Below are 18095 nucleotides of genomic sequence, written 5' to 3' on the forward strand. Positions count from 1 at the left end.
GGTTTGACTTTTTCTTTTGGTGTAACCTTTCTCTTCTTCGGTGGTTGTTCTTTTTCCTTTTTATTAACAAGTCGTTTTCTTTTTCTCTCTTCTTTTTCTGCTTCTTTTTGTTCCTTTTCACGTATTTTCTTTTCTTGAATCTCTTTCCAACCAGTCGATGTCACGACATACGGAAGTTTTTCTTTTTCGGAAAGTTGCCGGCCTTTTCTTTGGGGCGTAGCTGGCCAATGAATAATTTGAAGTATGTTTATTTTTTGTTCTTTCTTGTTTGGGGAATAATGCACATTTTGAATTTCCTCTGACTGCTCTACTGAATGATCATTTTGTGAACCATTATTAATTATTTCAGTTAACTGTTCTACTACATCATTTTCAGTAATTCCAGGCTCCTTTACTTTATTGTTAATCTCCATTTGGAATGAATCGTGTAAAATTATTTGTTTTTCGTTTTGATCAAATCCTGTATTTTGTGGTGTATCGTTAATACTGATTATAGGCAAAGAGTTAGTCGACATATTTTGCAGATCATCAGCAAAAACAATGGGTATATCTTCAATATTATAAATTCCTTCTACGTTATTGTCTGCCACCTTTTCATTATTATTACAAATTGAAAGGTCTCGCTGAACATTATGGGGCAAAAGCTCTTTATAAATTTTATAGAGGCAAAGTAGATTTTCATCTTTTGGTTCGTTTATTAAATTTTGAATTTCATCAATTTTACCTGGACCCAAAATTTCACAAAATGCATTATATGACAGATGTGTGTCACATGCAAAGCTAGGCTGTTGATTTTTTTTTTGTCCAGTGTTTTTTCCAAGACATTTGGAATAATCTATTGCATCTTTGTTCCAAGGAAAAAGTCCGCATGCCCGAAATCCATTAATAATGTTTTGAGGCTTTATGTCCTTTACAATGGTATCTAATATGGGAGCGAAGTTCTCTTTGGTAATTTGTTCTAACGGATGGTCTCTTCTCCATTTCTGTAACGCATTCTTCCAACCACTTTTAATAGGCCGAAATGCTGACACATCTGCTGGTTGTAAAATACGTGTGGCGTTGGGGTAAAGTGCAATCAATATTATATTCAAAGACGTGCATAAGCAACTCAGTTGATACGTTAGGTGAGTTTTGTGACCATCGACAAACAGTATAACTGGGAAGGTCACGTTTGTTTTGATTAAGAATGGATATAGGATATTGGAAATATATTCGAAAAATAATTCTGCTTTCATCCAACCATTGTCAGATAATCCTATGCCATATTCGTTTGGTACGGTTTTTTGAATTTTGGAGCTCATCCTCTTTAAAGGATATATTATCATAGGAGGAGTAGTGACACCGGAGGCAGAAAAGGTGAACATGACAGTCAAACTTGATTTTGCTTGACCGCTGTCTATTTGATATACATTTTTGCAGCCCTTTGGGGCTAATACAGTTTTCTGTTTTGGACATAACTGAAATCCTGTTTCATCTCCGTTCAGAATGCGAGTTGGATCTTGCAAAATTTCAAAAAAATCTTTCGAATTTAAATACGATTCAATGGTATCAAACCATTTTCTAATGTTTTCCTCAGAGACATTTCCACTCGCACTAGAAACGGATTCAGGTGTTCGATTCACTATTTCGGGATGTCTTTGTAAGAATTTTTTGTACCATGTTCTACCTGGTAAATTATCTTTAAAAGGGTTTTTGCGACCACTTTTATCAAAAAATTCTTTTACAGTAAGAAAAATATCGTCTTTGTTGCGTGGAAAACCCTTTTGAACACATTCACCGATCCACAGGACCAATATATTTTCTTCGTCGGACGTTAAATACGGTGTTGGTCCCTTAGACGTTTTTGTAAAATTGGTACTTAGCCGGAATTGGAGAGTGCTTCTCGGCACCCCAAATAATCTAGAAGCCTTCAACTTTGGCATTCCTTCCTGTATAGCATTTAACGCCTTGTCAACGTCTTCTTCGCGATAACAAGTCGATGATTTACGTTTATTTTTTTTTTGATTTAGCCATTTTTGTTATATTCTGTAATAAATGACACAAATATTTGTATGATTATTTCTTTGATCAACACCCCGCTAACTTATAAGAAATAACTGCCAACCACTAGTCCACAGTAAAATCCAATGTTTCATTTATTGACACCCTATGCCAAGTACTGATTCAAACAGTTTTTTAGGTCTAGTCATTGGCATCCCTATTTTTATGAGAAAACGCTTGTCCTAACCTAATTTTAACATGCCCATCAACAAAATAAATCTATCTACTAAGAGATTGAAGTAATAAATACTTAAAATCGCTACGCTAGACTGCATTATGCCTTAATTTCAAGCAACGGAAAGTTAGTTCAATGATCAAACTTACCCAAGTTCCTTGACACGAAGAAGTTAACAACCACAATATTTGGCGGGAAGTGAATTGACATAAAATACAAGCATGCCAACAGTTGAAGAATTAAATATACTAACTATTACAAATACTCAAAATACGCATTCTCAGATATTGCACCACAAATAAAGAAAAACTGTACTGAAGTGCCAACAACAGGTTCCATGCCAACAATGGGTGCGTTTACCCTAATTCCCTTTGTAAAAATTCTTCCAATTTATCGCAGATACTTTCCCTCTGTTTTAATAAATATTTTATATTTTAGCTAGCAAAATTTCATTTCTGTTGAGGCAATCCCCACAAATTATTGCGTCAAAAGCATTGTGTACTTGGATATTGGATATTTAATTCGTCTTCATTTCTAGGATGACTTCTTTTAATAATCACTTTCCACTGATTAAACAGTTTCCCAATTAGGTTTGATCTGTAGATATCAAAGGGGGCTGCACACGTCATTACCACTCTTCGACCTAGTTTTGAGATACTGTGTTAAGAAAAGTCCTATAACGAGGTAGAAATACAGGAAAAATTCCATGGGTTTGTATCAATTGTTGAATTTCTTCGGTTCTGTGAAATCTTACATTGTTCATTAAAATATGTCCGTGCGCCTCTAAAATTGTCTTCTTGTAAGTGATTCAATAAGGTCTTAAAAAATCGGAATCGACTAATTACGACCTGTCAGCTGAGCTTTAACTTTGTTTGCGCTACGGTTACTTGTTGATCTTCCGTAAGAGTTAAACTGATGGATTTATTCGCGGAAGATAAAATACTTTGATGCTATATACACACACGAGGCTTTATTTCGATTACAATAATAATAGTAATGACAGTTAAAAACGTAAAATGTAAATATGACAGACGTTCGGTATGCAACGAGTATTGCACACTTTAGATGTGTAAACTCCAACACCCCCTTTCAATGCGTGGTGACATCCGAAATTCCAAGATATTTTCTGAACTTCTCATGCTTGGGTCGATAAAGACCTTTAGTAAGTACATCGGCAACCATGTCGTCGGTCGGAATATATTTCACGTCGATTTCTCCTTTTCTGAAGATTTCACGGATGTAATGATGACGGAAATCGATATGTTTTGTTCGACAGTGAAAAACAGGATTTTTCGTTAAGTTCTGTGCTCCCTGGTTGTCACAGAATAAGACGGTAAGTTCGCATTTTAGATGGATGTAGCCTATTTCTTGCAGTAAATTACGGAGGTAGACTGTTTCTTTTGTTACTTCGCCCAAGACTAGGTATTCTGCCTCAGTGCTCGATAAAGCTACTGTTCTCTGTTTCTTTGATTTCCATGTTATAGCAGCATCTGCTAACTTGAATACAAATCCAGTGTAAGAAATGCGATCGTCCAAACTAGCTCCCCAATCAGAATCAACAAATCCGATGAGTGGATCTTCAGTCTTCTGATAGACTAAACCGCGATTCGTTGTTCCTCTCAAATATCTGAGTATTCGCTTTGCGGCCATCTAATGAGCTTTGCCTGGATTAGTGTTGTACTGACTTAGGGGCCAATTCCAAGTTGTCGGCGCAAATCACTGGTGCAGCGCAACTTTATAATGCTAATTTGGGTATCAAATGCTGGTTGCTAGGGGTGACGGAATCAACAAACGCAGTTTTGTCGAACTTTGCATTGAAATTTGCACCATGGAGTTGCGGCACCTCTAGTAGGCAGTGCAAGTTGGCGCAATTTATCTCGAAAAATTGCGCTTGTTTATTCCGTCACCCCTAGCAACCAGCATTTGATACCCAAATTAGCATTATAAAGTTGCGCTGCACCAGTGACTTGCGCCACCAACTTGGAATTGGCCCCCTTACTGGTGCAGCGCAACTTTATAATGCTAATTTGGGTATCAAATGCTGGTTGCTAGGGGTGACGGAATAAACAAACGCAATTTTTCGAGATAAATTGCGCCAACTTGCACTGCCTACTAGAGGTGCTGCAGCTCCATGGTGCAAATTTCAATGGAAAATTCGACACAACTGCGTTTGTTGATTCCGTCACCCCTAGCAACCAGCATTTGATACCCAAATTAGCATTATAAAGTTGCGCTGCACCAGTGACTTGCGCCGCCAACTTGGAATTGGCCCCTCAGGAAATAAACTGAATAAGCGATGTCAGGACGCGTTGAGACTGCTACATACATTAAAGAGCCTATAAGTGATTGATATGGTATCATTTTCATCTCCGAAATCTCTTCCTTAGTAATTGGCTTCATTTTATTGCTCAGTTTAACATTATTATCCAATGGGGTCGTTACTGGTTTTGAGTTTTTCATCCCAAAACGAACTAAAACATCTTCAATATATTTTCTCTGACTCATAGAAATCGTCTTTGTGAACGGATCTTGTTTGAACTCTATTCCAAGACAATAATGAAGATTACCCAAATTTTCAACTTTGTATTTCTGGTTTAAAGTTTCTTTCAGTCGAATGAAGATTGATTGATTGATTATTTGTTCCCACAATCAAGTCGTCGACATAAATTACAGCGATAAGGTAAAAGTTCGCAGTTTTCATGTAATAAACACACTTCTCAGTTTCTGATGGTTTTAGACCAAATTTCCGTAATTCTTCGTCTAATTTCTTGAACCATTGACGACCAGACTGTTTTAATCCGTAGATTGCTCCTTTCAGCAAATAAATCTCATCTTCATTTGTTTCAAACCCTGGGACTTGTTCCATATAAACTTCTTCTTCTTCCCTATGTACTTCACCCTCATCTTCAGGTTGTACGTACTGTATAGGATATAGTTTACGTGGTCTTCCTTTTTGGCCAGTTCTGACTAACTTTGGGCGTCTACGCCCCCTCTTAATTTCTATTGCCCTGTTCTCTTCAATCTCAGCAGGTTCAAGTTCAGGTTCAGTGGCTTCAACTTCTCCTTGATTTTCCAGTCTTGACTCATTTTCCAAGAGATCAAAAGTTGTGAATTCGGTGACTTGTGATGTGACTTGTTCTTCTCGGGATTGTTCAGTTTCCAAAAATCTAACATCTCGACTTATAACAATCTTTTTTGCGTTCGAATTCCATAGACAATAAGCTTTCGACTCTCTTGAGTATCCCACAAAAATGCATTCAAAAGATTTCTGATCAAATTTGCCTCGACCTGGACGTTTGTTGAGCACATACGCCCTGCAACCAAATGTTTTAAAATGTGAAACATCGGGTTTCTTACCAAATTGAGCTTCATATGGAGTCATGTCGGTCAATGATCTTGTTGGACATCGGTTTCTAATGTAAACTGCTGTGGCAATGGCTTCAGCCCAAAATGTTGTTGGTAATTTCGCTTCCAGAAGCGAACATCGAGCCATTTCTACCAAAGTACGATTCATTCGTTCAGCTGTCCCAATTTGTTGCAGTGTATACGCCACTGTTCGTTGTCTCTTGACTCCAGCAGATTCGAGTTGTTGTTTGAACTCAGCTCCACAGTACTCTAGACCATTGTCAGTGCGAAGAACCTTGATTTTATTTCCAGTCTGATTTTCTATGTACGACTTGTAATGTAAAAATGCTTCCTTGACGTCACTTTTATTCTTTAGAAAGTATACGCTGACATATCTGAACTTATCATCAATAAATGTGGCAAAATATGACGCGCCACCTAGTGAGTGAACTCTCATGGGTCCACAAAGATCTGAATGTACCAAATCTCCTATTTTTCGACTCGGGGAATGGAGTCGCACTTTGTTTGCCTTGAATACAGACTTCACATGTAGGTAGTGGTCCCATTATTCCTGAAGGAATTCCCAGCACGATGTCTTTCATAAAAACTTTCTTTAAGCCATGTTCATTTAAATGTCCATAACGTCGATGCCATTTTTCTGCTTCATTCACTTCTTGACTTGCAATAGCCTCAGATTCAGTGAAGGTTTCTACATAAAACAGCTCACCTCTCTTCTTTGCCATAAGTACAGGATTGCCTTGTGCATTAGATACTAAAACATGAGTTTCTTTAAAATTCACACTGTACCCATTAGAGGTTATTTTCGAAATTGACATCAACTTGGTTTTCAGATTAGGTACAAACAAAACGTTTTCCAATCTTATTTTCTTTTGCCCTTGTCCACTTTGAACGATAAGATAAGCACAGTGCCCTTTCCTAAAATGTTTGTGGTCATGTTAACTGCAAGGGGGACTTTGTGATTTGCGACAGGAACTATATCCGAAAACATTTTACGATCATGGCACATGTGTGAAGTGGCTCCACTATCTATGCACCATTCATTTGTGTCGATTTCTACAGACTTTAATGCGACATTGACGGTTTCAGCTACAAACACTTCTTCTTCCACCTTTGATGTAGATTGATTTGAGTGTTTCTGTTTATTGGCCTTCTTCCAACATTCTGCAGCTTTGTGACCTAGTTTGTGGCAGTAATTACACTTATACAATTTCTTCAGTCCTTTCTGACTTGCGAAATTTCCACCAAATGCCTTCTTGAGACCGTGTCCCCCCAGAGACTTCATATACAGCGCATCTTGATCTGTCTTGCCAACCGTTTTGCCCCTTCTTGCATCAAATTCTTCGAGTAATTTCACTTTAAGGGCCTCTGGACTCGGAAGATTGTCTCGAGCTTCGATAGCACATCGAAAATTTTCATAGTTGTCTGGAATGCTATACAACAATAAAATCGACAACAGGTCTTCGGCAACTTCAATACCCATCTCCAATAATTTATCATTAGTGTCGAAAAACAAGTTAAGATGGTCCCTCATATGTTCGCCCTCTTGCATCTTGGTGAATAACAGCCGTTTCAATAGTGTAGCCTTACGTGCACGACCTTTCGATAGATAAATTTCTGCCAACTTGACCCAAACTTCGTATGAGGTTTTACAACGTTTGACGTGGCATAATTCTGATGGTGATATTGATAATATGATATCTGACCTTGCTTTATTGTCTGCAGTCTCCTATGTATCTATTTCTTTTTGATTTGTAACAACCCTTGTGTTAGCATCTGTAACTGGCATTGGCTTCGATATTTTTCCATTTGCATAACCCCAGAAATCATTTTTGATTAATATTGCTTCCATTTGCAGCCGCCATGCATCATAATTTTCTTTACTTAACTTTTCAATATACAGTACAGCCCCAGACATGATTGTAAAAACAGCGTGGTATGTCTTCAACTTTTGAGGTTAAGTTTGGCTTCTGTTCGTTGTAGTACGAAATTATGAAAAATGTGATTTTGTCTTGTTTCTCTTCAATGTCCTTTTTACTTTTGCGCTGGACACATAACCTGATGGATTTATTCGTGGAAGATAAAATACTTTGATGCTATATACACACGAGGCTTTTATTGTTAGTTATATGAGGCACGTGGAACGAAAACATGAACAACAGTTAACACATTTATTATACAAACACAAGTAAATATACATTTCAGTGAAGTTCGACACACGCGCGCGGACCACCGACCAGCCATTAGTGTGACGTTCGTCTTCGTCATGGCTACGTCATCGCTGGCGCAGTCGCGCAGACTACCGCCGAACACGCGCTCCATCTATGTTTCCTAACATTTATTTCGATTAGAATAATAATAATAATGACAGTTAAAAATGTAAATGTGAATATGACAGACGTTCGGTATGCAACCAGCATTGCACACTTAGATGTGTATCTCCAACAAGAATAAACTGGATGTTCTATTACTTACTGTTTTTAATTGGTTATATTCCTAATGAGTTTACAATAACGTCATAAAACTGTTTCATGGAGTCGAAATTAATATCACAATTTTTGACATATAAATTGAACATAATACACATAACGAAAATAGGAAATCTATTTAAAACATTGGATTTCGGGGTGTGACAATAAAAAGTTAAAAATTTACGACAATTTAACCGTGGAATAGTGAAGTTAATTTGACATAAAAGTTGGGTACAATCAATTTTGTGATTCAAAAGCTTAATGAAAATCTGGATTACATTAATAATACGACGAGCATTTAAAGAATTGTAATTAAAACTAAGTAGCAACATATTATGATCGTACCCTTATTGAGGATAAATACCACGGACACACGATATAGGGCACCCCTGTAATTCGGTTATCAGTGTTGGTGCCACGATGAAATTCAGTGTGAGAGAACTTTAGAATTTATAACGAATTAAAAACAAAAAGTACAACAAAAACTCACAAAATATTTATTTAGAAAATATAAAATAGAAAAATATAATATCGCAGTTAATAAACGAACAATGTTAAAATTAATAACAGTTTAAGCAAACATGTGTTATATATTATTAGGCTGAGTAATACTTACATTTGTTTTTTAATTTTAATGAAAACAACAGTTAATTACGTATCAATCACCAATTGGAAAACAAATAGGTGCAGCAAAAAAATCACCAAAATTTAAGTACATAATACTGACTATATTCTTTATAACCAAAATTATAAAATATATATCCCAGTTAGTAGACCAACAATGTTAATTGCCGGTCTCTCGGGTCGGCACGTCTTTGCCCTCTAGTTACTTCTGGACGACTCTCCGATGAGAATGGAATAATAAAAATAGTTAAACTACTTGCATATAGATCGGTAAAATTTATTAAAGAGACTAATATTTCTTTCAACAATTTTTTTGGTTTTTTATCTATAAAATTACTGTTAATATCATTCACCATAATTTTGACAAAATGTGAGCAACAAACATGTATAATTGTTAAACCGTCTAGAAGAAACTTGTTTTTGATGCTCGTATAATTCCAAAAATACAAAATCGCGTTAATCATTGCAAAATTGAAATCACTGACCACCATGGAAAACAGAAGCCAACGAGCGCCATACTTTTGTATAAATGATTTATAGTTAGCCGAAAAACTACCAATACTACTTGCATCATGTTTGCAGCTACCTCTTTCAAGTAAAGGTACAATTCTCTCATTTTTTACATTTATTACCCCACAACAATAATAAAACCGCTTGTTAATAGAATTTTGTTTTTTGAATATGGAACCAGTTGCATCAAAGTATAGAATCGGCAAACATTTATTTTCTTTTATGAGAAATTTTACACAATTTCGATTTGCTCTAAGCTATAAATTTCAAAATCGAAAGGGTCTGAAATTCGTTGTATGTAACATGAAATTTTTTTATCGCCACATTAATTTTAACTCAATAACATCATCGGAATGTCTTGATTCAAAATCATCTATCAAATTGCGACGTTATCTGGAGCAGACATAATAGTTACTTCAGTATTTGGTTTTATTTATGTCTTAATTTCCAAGTTTCGTAATTTATTTATCCCATTTTATATCGCTTCGGCCAAATACGCGAATACAAAGTGAAAGTAGCCCACAGCGATCTTAAATCATTGTAATTAAAAAGCAGAGCAAAAATCTTTTGTTCTAGGGTCTACTACGAGTACATGTTCAAATTTTTGGTCAGAAACTCGTTACATTTTTGTAAAAACTTCAATAATGATTTTGGCGATTGACAAAAAGAAGTTGAATTTAAACCGAAACTTTACATAGTAATTGTAGTCGCTCTCTATGGCAGATTAAAATTGAATTTCTCTTTTTGGATTTGCTAATATAGAAGGCGTGTTTTTCCGTTTTACACTGAATATTTGATTGAAATTTTAGTGTTTTGTTGCGAACAAAATAATTACAAACTTTTGCTGCAGAAAAAATGTATGGGAATTTTCGTCTGCAGATAAAGCTCACAAATCCATCCTGTGGAGACCAAAAAGCAAGTGAATGTTGTAAGGACGGATCAAAATAACATAAAATTGATGTGTTTATTCGTAGTTTTATTGAAAATTTGTCATAAAATAGCGACACTATCTTAAGCAAGTATAATCCTTGTTAACTGGCCCTTATCTGGGTCTTATTTTCTAAGAAAAATTAATCTATTTGGGAATTTATTTACGTCAAACTACATACTTAATATTTTATTTTTTCGTACTCATAATCCTTAAGCCATTCGTTAAAATATAATACACGGTATACCGGTATTAGTGGCTATGTTTACTTTACCTAAATATATGTCCCCCTTCGGGATTAAAACACGGATAAAACGGCTTAAATGAAAATTGTGTCCTCTTAAGATAAAGTGTCGCAATTTGACGGCAAATTTTTGAAAGAAATACGACTAAACACTTTAATTTTACCGTTATCTTAAACCTAGCTATCAAAATATTAAGTGGTATTAACCAAAAAGTGGTGAATTTGATGTGTTTGCTGATCTAGCAGAAGGTCTGGTTTCAAATCGTTCCACGTATTCTGATATTTCACAATTTCCTAAATTAAAAAAAAAATTTAACATCTTAATACCTATTAATATAAAAATTCGAAAAATTGTCCTTTTGTCTGTCTTTAAGTATACAATTTAACATTTCACAAAAGAGTGTTCAAAAGTCTCTTTCAATATATCCATATAATTTCATTATTTACATATTTACAATATACAGACTTAATTACCGTTTAAATACATAGGTTAGTTGAGTCACTAAGCGGATTCCTCGATATCTCATTATTTGAAATAGAAAACAAAATGTTGGATGTATGATTGTTACTTATACATACGTACCGAAATGATTGATAAAAATGAAACACAAACATGTGCTGTGTGACACTGTATTTTCTTGTTGTTGACGGTTCGGAACCTATGTACAAAGTGTAGTATAATTCGAAAGAGATACATTGCAGGTAGTTTTAAAAGAGGCAGTTGGGGACGCTTTGTTGACAAGGGTTGCTGGGTAAAACCGAAACCTGAACACAAAGTCAAGGACCAAAGTTGTACGATTGTTTAAAGACTACACTATAGAATTATTTGTAACTATACAAAGCGTTCTGTTTTTCCGGCGTAACAAAAAACGTAGTTTTTTTTTAATGAACCCTATATTTTAATTGACCTCTTCTTAGGTTTTACAACTACACTTCATTTTGAAAATTACGATGCGAAATGATTTTGTTCTTGAAGAAAAGAATGACAGTTTTGAGTGCAAGATATGTGTTCGCCAGTTTAAGAAAACATCCTGTAATCCTGTGAGCATTATCAGTAACCGACACTTCAAATAATATCGTCCGTAGGAACATCAAACAATCAACAATACAGTAGTTGTAGCTGTAAAGGTACGTATCCACTGGAGAGGGGTTGTCGATTTGAGAGGATATTTTAGCAAATTTTGCTCGCCGATAGATGTTATATCTGTCGATCAGACAAAGCTATCAAAACCTTGTCCACTACACAGTTGCACTTGCCAGGAAAATGGACCCTCTTTACTCGAACCGACAAAGAATTTATGTTTTGTTAATTTATTTTTCAAGAAATGCGGTAAAATAATAAAGCTGTGAAAACAGATAGTAAGAGGACATAAATTATTTGGGTAGTCGACTTATGTGGACCTAAAATTAGTATTCGTGAAAGAGTAATGGTAACATTACGATTTTTTGTGTCAGGTACATATGTAAAAGTATTATGTAAATCATTCAACAAAATAAGGTGTTCTCCATAAGTTATGTCATGCAAATTTTGTGGTTTTTGAACCCTTCTTTTCTGTGTCACAGGTTGTCACATTCATATGATCCCACCCTCTATTATAATGTCATGTCGCACCGAAAGAACAATGAAACATATCTAACATTTTCGAGTTTTTTCTTCACACAATTTTGTGATAACCTAATCAACATTTACGATCAACACGTATACCACCTTGGATTGGTGCAGTATAATACTAAAAATAACAGTAGATGAATATGAATATGAATGTAGTGATAAATCACAACTAAAAACTCAACATATTTTGCACATTTTGGATAGAATTTATTCTGCAAAAGTTTGAGATGACGTCATCTAGTTTTTGTTGAGAATAAACAGACATATTTTGATTAACAATTTACCACGCTTAAAATAACCTTAAAACGTCTGGAAGATTTCAAAGTATTCAGTTTTGCAATTCTTGTGTTATTCAGTAAGATTCTAACCGTCCGCCTTTTGTTGTTGACTGAGATTCAGTCTGTTACAATGTTAATTCCAACAGTGCGAACGTCATATGGTATTAAGATTTTAATGTTGCTTCCTATAACGGTATTGATAATATTTTTTCAATATTAATTATTTGGAAACTTGGAAACTACTTATATATTTCATTTCACTGGGAAATTGATAGAGATATAGACATATTTTACCACCATATTTATCAAGTATGTGAATACTTTGTGGTTATGAAATGTAAGATAATTTCAAGTTATCCTACGCCTATTATCATAAATCTAATTAACGCCAAAAGCAGTTCATAAAGGAAGTATCTTTGATTAGATACAACACTTTTTCTAGCTTAAGGAATATTATTATTATAATTGTTATTTAACCATTATTAAGTAAAGAGCTGCATATTCTCACGTCTTCCAGAGAATAGGCTGACTCGTCTTTAATTTGATCAACAAAAAATTAGAGAGCGATTAATTTTATTAATTTTACTTTCTCAAATGGAAAATGGGGGTATCGTGATTAGGCAGAGATATTTGGATTGAAAATTTACTAAACTTGCAATAACCTTGAAACGTCTGTGGGATTTCAAAACATTTGAGTTTTCATTTCCTGTTATAATCCATAAAATAAATCGAGTCATTCATTAATGTTTTTGTGTCACTCTGTATAAGCAATTCTAAAATAAAATTACGAATGCAATCATAAATCACATGTATAGATCCATTATATTTTGTACATTTTAGATAAAATTTTGAAACAATGTTATCAGGTTTTTTGGGGGACGTAAACAGATAATCATATGTATTTTGGTTAAACATTTACTGAGTTTACGATAACTTTTTAACGTCAATTTCCAAACATTTGGTTCTGCGGTTCCAGATTTAACCAATAAAATGAATTGACCCATTTATTTTTTTTCGGTCTTCCTGTATAAGCAATTCTAAAAATATGAAGGCAGGAATTAATCACAAATATACATACACTCGTCAGATTTGAGATAAGACTGATTGGAAAAAAATGAGACGTCATCAATCTTTGGGGGATAAACAAATACGTTTTGATGAAAAATTTACTATTCCTTAAAACATCTGCAAGATATCAAAGCATTCATAGATTCAAAATTAAATTGCGAAATGTTGTTTTATAATTTTGATTTTTTTTTCCAAAAATCTGGACGTTTCGGGTAAAAGCTCATAAACTACATGTGTAGGACTATGTTATTTTATACAATTTAAAACCCATTTACTACGTACAGTTTGAGATGACGTCATCACATTTTTGGTAGGGATGACTAGATACAGTTTGGTTAGCATTTTACCATCCACATAATATTTATGATACGCATATAAAGCTTGACAACAATCGCTCCAGTAGTTTCGGAGATTCTCTGTCCAAAGACAGACAGACAGACAGACGAATGTACGGTAAGGGGAGACCCATTTCTTCGTACTTTAGGAGTCATGAATAATCGAGAAAAGATAAGAATAGGAAGTCGCTCATTGGACTCGAATACAATACTTCCTTACTACACGCTCGGGAAGTGAAAACAGTGAAAGAGAATCGAGTTTATTCATACAAATTCAAGAAATTAATATAATCAACAAGTTTGTCAACATTAATAAATTGTAAGCGAGTAATAGCGACTAGGAAAAAATTGGTCTAAAGAGTTTAGATAGTACTTCCCTCGCTGTCGGAATCGTGGCGACTGCATGCCTATTATGTCCTTTTTTGGTATTAAATTTTTGTAGCGGAGCATTTTAAAATAAATTGATTATTAATTTTTTCAATTTTGTCATTATTTGGCATTGACATATTTGTCATTTTTTTTGTGATTGCTGACTGCTTATAAAAAAAAATTAAATTGGACCAAGTCGTCTCTGGGGTGTATAATATGTTGCCTATGCAAAAATTGTCAGGATTGAACAGATAAAAGGAACACCCTATATAGTACTTGTAATTTAAGACAAATAGCCATAACACTCATCAATCTGTAGACGTGACGGTGAAACACAAACTAAACTGAAACATGTTTTTTACGAATTGGAATAACTGAATGACAATGCCGACGGTCCAGACTTTTTTATTGCTCTGACTTCGGTTTATTGAATAAAACACTACATTTTTTAGGTTTTTGGATGCTGTAATTCACATTTGGTTAATTATAACTTGTCTAGATCTAGGGGAGCATCCCTTAGCCTCCCTATAGCTACGGCCTTGTCTAGGCGTTATGAAATATCGAGAAAGTTCGAAAGCAACAAATTGCCCAATGGATTCCATTACTGTACGTCTTTAGGTTATCCTCGATAAGAAAAACAAGTGTTTATGTTTATACATCGGAAGAATGTCACGTAGAAATTAGTTTGATTTGAATGAGTTCGTCCCCACAAAACAGGGAATCAAAACAATTAACTAGTAAGCTACCATCGACAAAATGTTCTGAATATAATTATTATAATTCTTATTAAATAAAAATGTTTGTATTTTCACTTTTTCGGGAAAATGCGGTCACTCGTTCTTAATTTGATCAATAAAAAATATGAATGCTATGATGAATTACAAGCAAAAACTCATCATATTTTGCACGTTTTGGGTAGAATTTATTCGGTAAAATTTTGAGATAACGTCATCAATTTTTTAGGGGAAATAAACAGATTTATTTTGATTAATAATTTACCATGCTTACAATAACTTTAAAACGTCTGCAAGATTTCAAAGTGTTCAGTTTTGCAATTCTTGATTAAAGCAATAAAATAAATTCACGCATTCATTAATTTTTTTGAGTCGCCCTGTTTATGAAAATCCAAAAAATATTAATGGAATGATAAATCACAACTACAGACTCATCATAATTTGCACATTTTAGATAGGATTTATCCGTCACACTTTTGAGCTGACGTCATCAATTTTTTGGAGGGTATAAGTCAATATATTTTGATTGAAAATTTATCATGCTCATTATAACTGTAAACCATCTGCAAGATTTCAAAGTATTCGGTTTTGCAGATTCAAAATTAAATGACAAAATGTTGTTTCATAATTTTGATTTTTTTTCCAAAAATCTGAACGTTTCGGGTAAAAACTCAATCCGGAGTCATAAACTACATGTGTAGGACTGTGTTATTTTATACAATTTAAAACCCATTTACTACGTACAATTTTGAAGTGACGTCATCGCATTAGTGGTGGGGATGATCAGACAAATTTTGGTTAGCGTTTTACCATCTACATGATATAATTAATATGAGTCAAAATTTCACAACAATCGGTCCAGTACTTTCGGAGGTTATCTATCTAATGAAAATCTGGACGGCAGAGAGACAGACGAACAGACGGACAGACGGACCGACGGACAGACGGACGAACGAACAGACGGACAAACGGACAGACGGACAGATAAACGGAAACGGGAGACTTATTTCTTCATCCTGTAGAGGTAATGAACGGTCGAGGAAACGTAAAAGTAGAGAGTCGGTCGACGGACTCGATTACAATACTTGCTTTGCTTACGCTCGGGAAGTAAAATGGACATCCGATCGTAGAACATAAAGTTTTATCAAGTAATAAGTAGGTACGTGTTATTTAACTGTAAATTTTTCCTTATATTACTATTATTATTATTATTAAGACCCACCACTGACCCGGAAATGACCGGCATTCAGGCAAGACTTCTATCATTACGGGTACTAAGACCAAGTAATGATATGCATTGATTAGATTAACAGAATAACTTTCGAGATTCTAGAATTACAGCATACAAATTAGTCTGCTATTATTCTCTATTCTCACCCCATCCCCAAAAGTCTAGCGTAACTACCGACCATTTATCCGCGCATCACTTGGAAAGTGACCTACACTACTCTGACCTACTGGTGCTAATCTAATCTGACTGACATGATCAGACTGTTCAAGAAACTTACGAACAATATGACATGTTCTTAACAAAACGGCTTTTTGAATTTTGACAATTATTGAATCATTCAAATGCAAAGACTTTAAATTCTCAACTAAGCTATTTGGAACTACACCTACATTAGAGAGAACTAAGGGTAGAATTGAATTTTTTTTTAAGATTCAACATGGATTTCATTTCTATCGATAATTGTAGATATTTTGAAAACTTGGTGTCGTATGTTTGAATAATGTTGTTTGTGTTAGCAATAGCCATGTCAATGAGAATGGTTTCGTTCGTGTGTTTTTTGATAAGTATGATGTCTGGTCTGTTAGCTGTAATGTTTAAGTCTGTAAGTATTGTGCGATCCTAGTATAATTTGTATTTGTTATTTTCAAGGAACGGAGATGGAATGTAAGTGTAATAGGATGTCGTATCTTCGATTAAGTTCATAAGTGTTGCTAATTCTTTGTGAATGATTTTGGCTGCGTTGTCGTGTCTAGTTTTGTAGTCAGTTTGTGTTAGGATGCTGCAGGAAGAGATTATGTGCTGGATCGTTTCAGGTTTTGCTTTGCAGAGGCGACAGCAGTCGTTTTTTACGTTCGGATATTTGATGATGTATTTTCTGTAATTCTTGGTATTGATTACTTGGTCTTGAATAGCAAACACAAATCCTTCTGTTTCGGCATACAAACTTGATTTTTTTAACCAAATCAATGACATCTTCTTATTGACATGAGTTTCTTCTAAGTCTTTGTAGAATTTTCCATGTAGTTGTTTTTGTTTTAGCCCACTTATTATTTTATCTATTGTGTATGGGGTGTGGATTTCTTCGGTGTTCGACAGATTTAAGGGTGTGTGGTTCAAATCTGCTCTTGTGATGGTGCGAAACATTTCATTTCTTTCCGCTCGTTTCAAGAAATACTTCTTCAAATCTGAGATTTGTCTCTGATATAAGTTTTCTAGGTTCTGGAAACCCCTTCCTCCATTCTGTCTTGGTAATGAGAATCTTTCAGTCGACGATTTTGGATGATGCCTTCTATACTGTGTGAAGATTTTCCTTGTTGCGATGTTTAAATTTTCAAGATCAGTTTTGGACCATTTAATGACTCCAAAAGAATATGTTAGCAGTGGAACGCAGAATGTATTTACTGCTTTCATTAAATTTTTTCCATTTAACTGTGTCTTCAATATTAATTTTAATCTCGCTACGTATTATTATTATTATTATTAATATTATTATGTGTGAGTTGGTCAACAGGTTGAAAACAAACCCAATGACAGACCAACTATTAACGATGGAGGTGCAATGAAAGTAACTAAATTCATGTTAGTAGCTATAAGATTACTACTTTATTGTTGTATATAGCCCGAGAAGGTAGACGCACGCTTCAGCTAAGAGCTCTCTAAATTGTTACTAATAGTTTCACAAGTGGTGATCATTTTTTTTAGTTAAATATGTCTGTTCCATGTGCCAAGTGCGATGTTTTGTGTAATGATGGCGGAGGTGTAACTTGTGATATTTGTGGTCAAGTATATCACACAAACTGTGCAGATATTTCTCGAGCGGAGGCTGAATGTTTAAAATCAGGACGCCCTAGTTTGCGTTATTTTTGCAATAACTGCAATATTGTCCAGAAAATTAATGATTTTCAAGTCACAATTCATCAACTGCAGAAACAATTAGAATCATACGCCGAGTTAAAAACTGAGGTAGTTCAATTAAAGAAAGAGATTATTGAGTTGAAAAAAGGTAAAAACATCGAGGGCAAAGAAACGCCTGTGGGTACAGATGAACTTAATAATCAACTAAATCAAGAAGATGTGATAGCAGAAATATATGACCGACAAAGACGTGCCAACA

The 18095-nt window shown here is 34.6% G+C and overlaps 1 protein-coding gene across 7 annotated transcripts in view; it reads left to right on the plus strand.

The window, feature by feature from the left end:
- Positions 1 to 18095, plus strand: part of LOC135138737 (uncharacterized) — a 254941-nt gene that overhangs the window by 128444 nt on the left and 108402 nt on the right. The gene's annotated exons all lie outside the window — the stretch shown is intronic.

Source organism: Zophobas morio, unplaced genomic scaffold, assembly GCF_036711695.1.
Source record: "Zophobas morio isolate AGI-343-1 ecotype UQ-CSIRO unplaced genomic scaffold, CSIRO_AGI_Zmor_V1 ptg000030l, whole genome shotgun sequence".
Lineage (NCBI taxonomy): Eukaryota > Metazoa > Arthropoda > Insecta > Coleoptera > Tenebrionidae > Zophobas > Zophobas morio.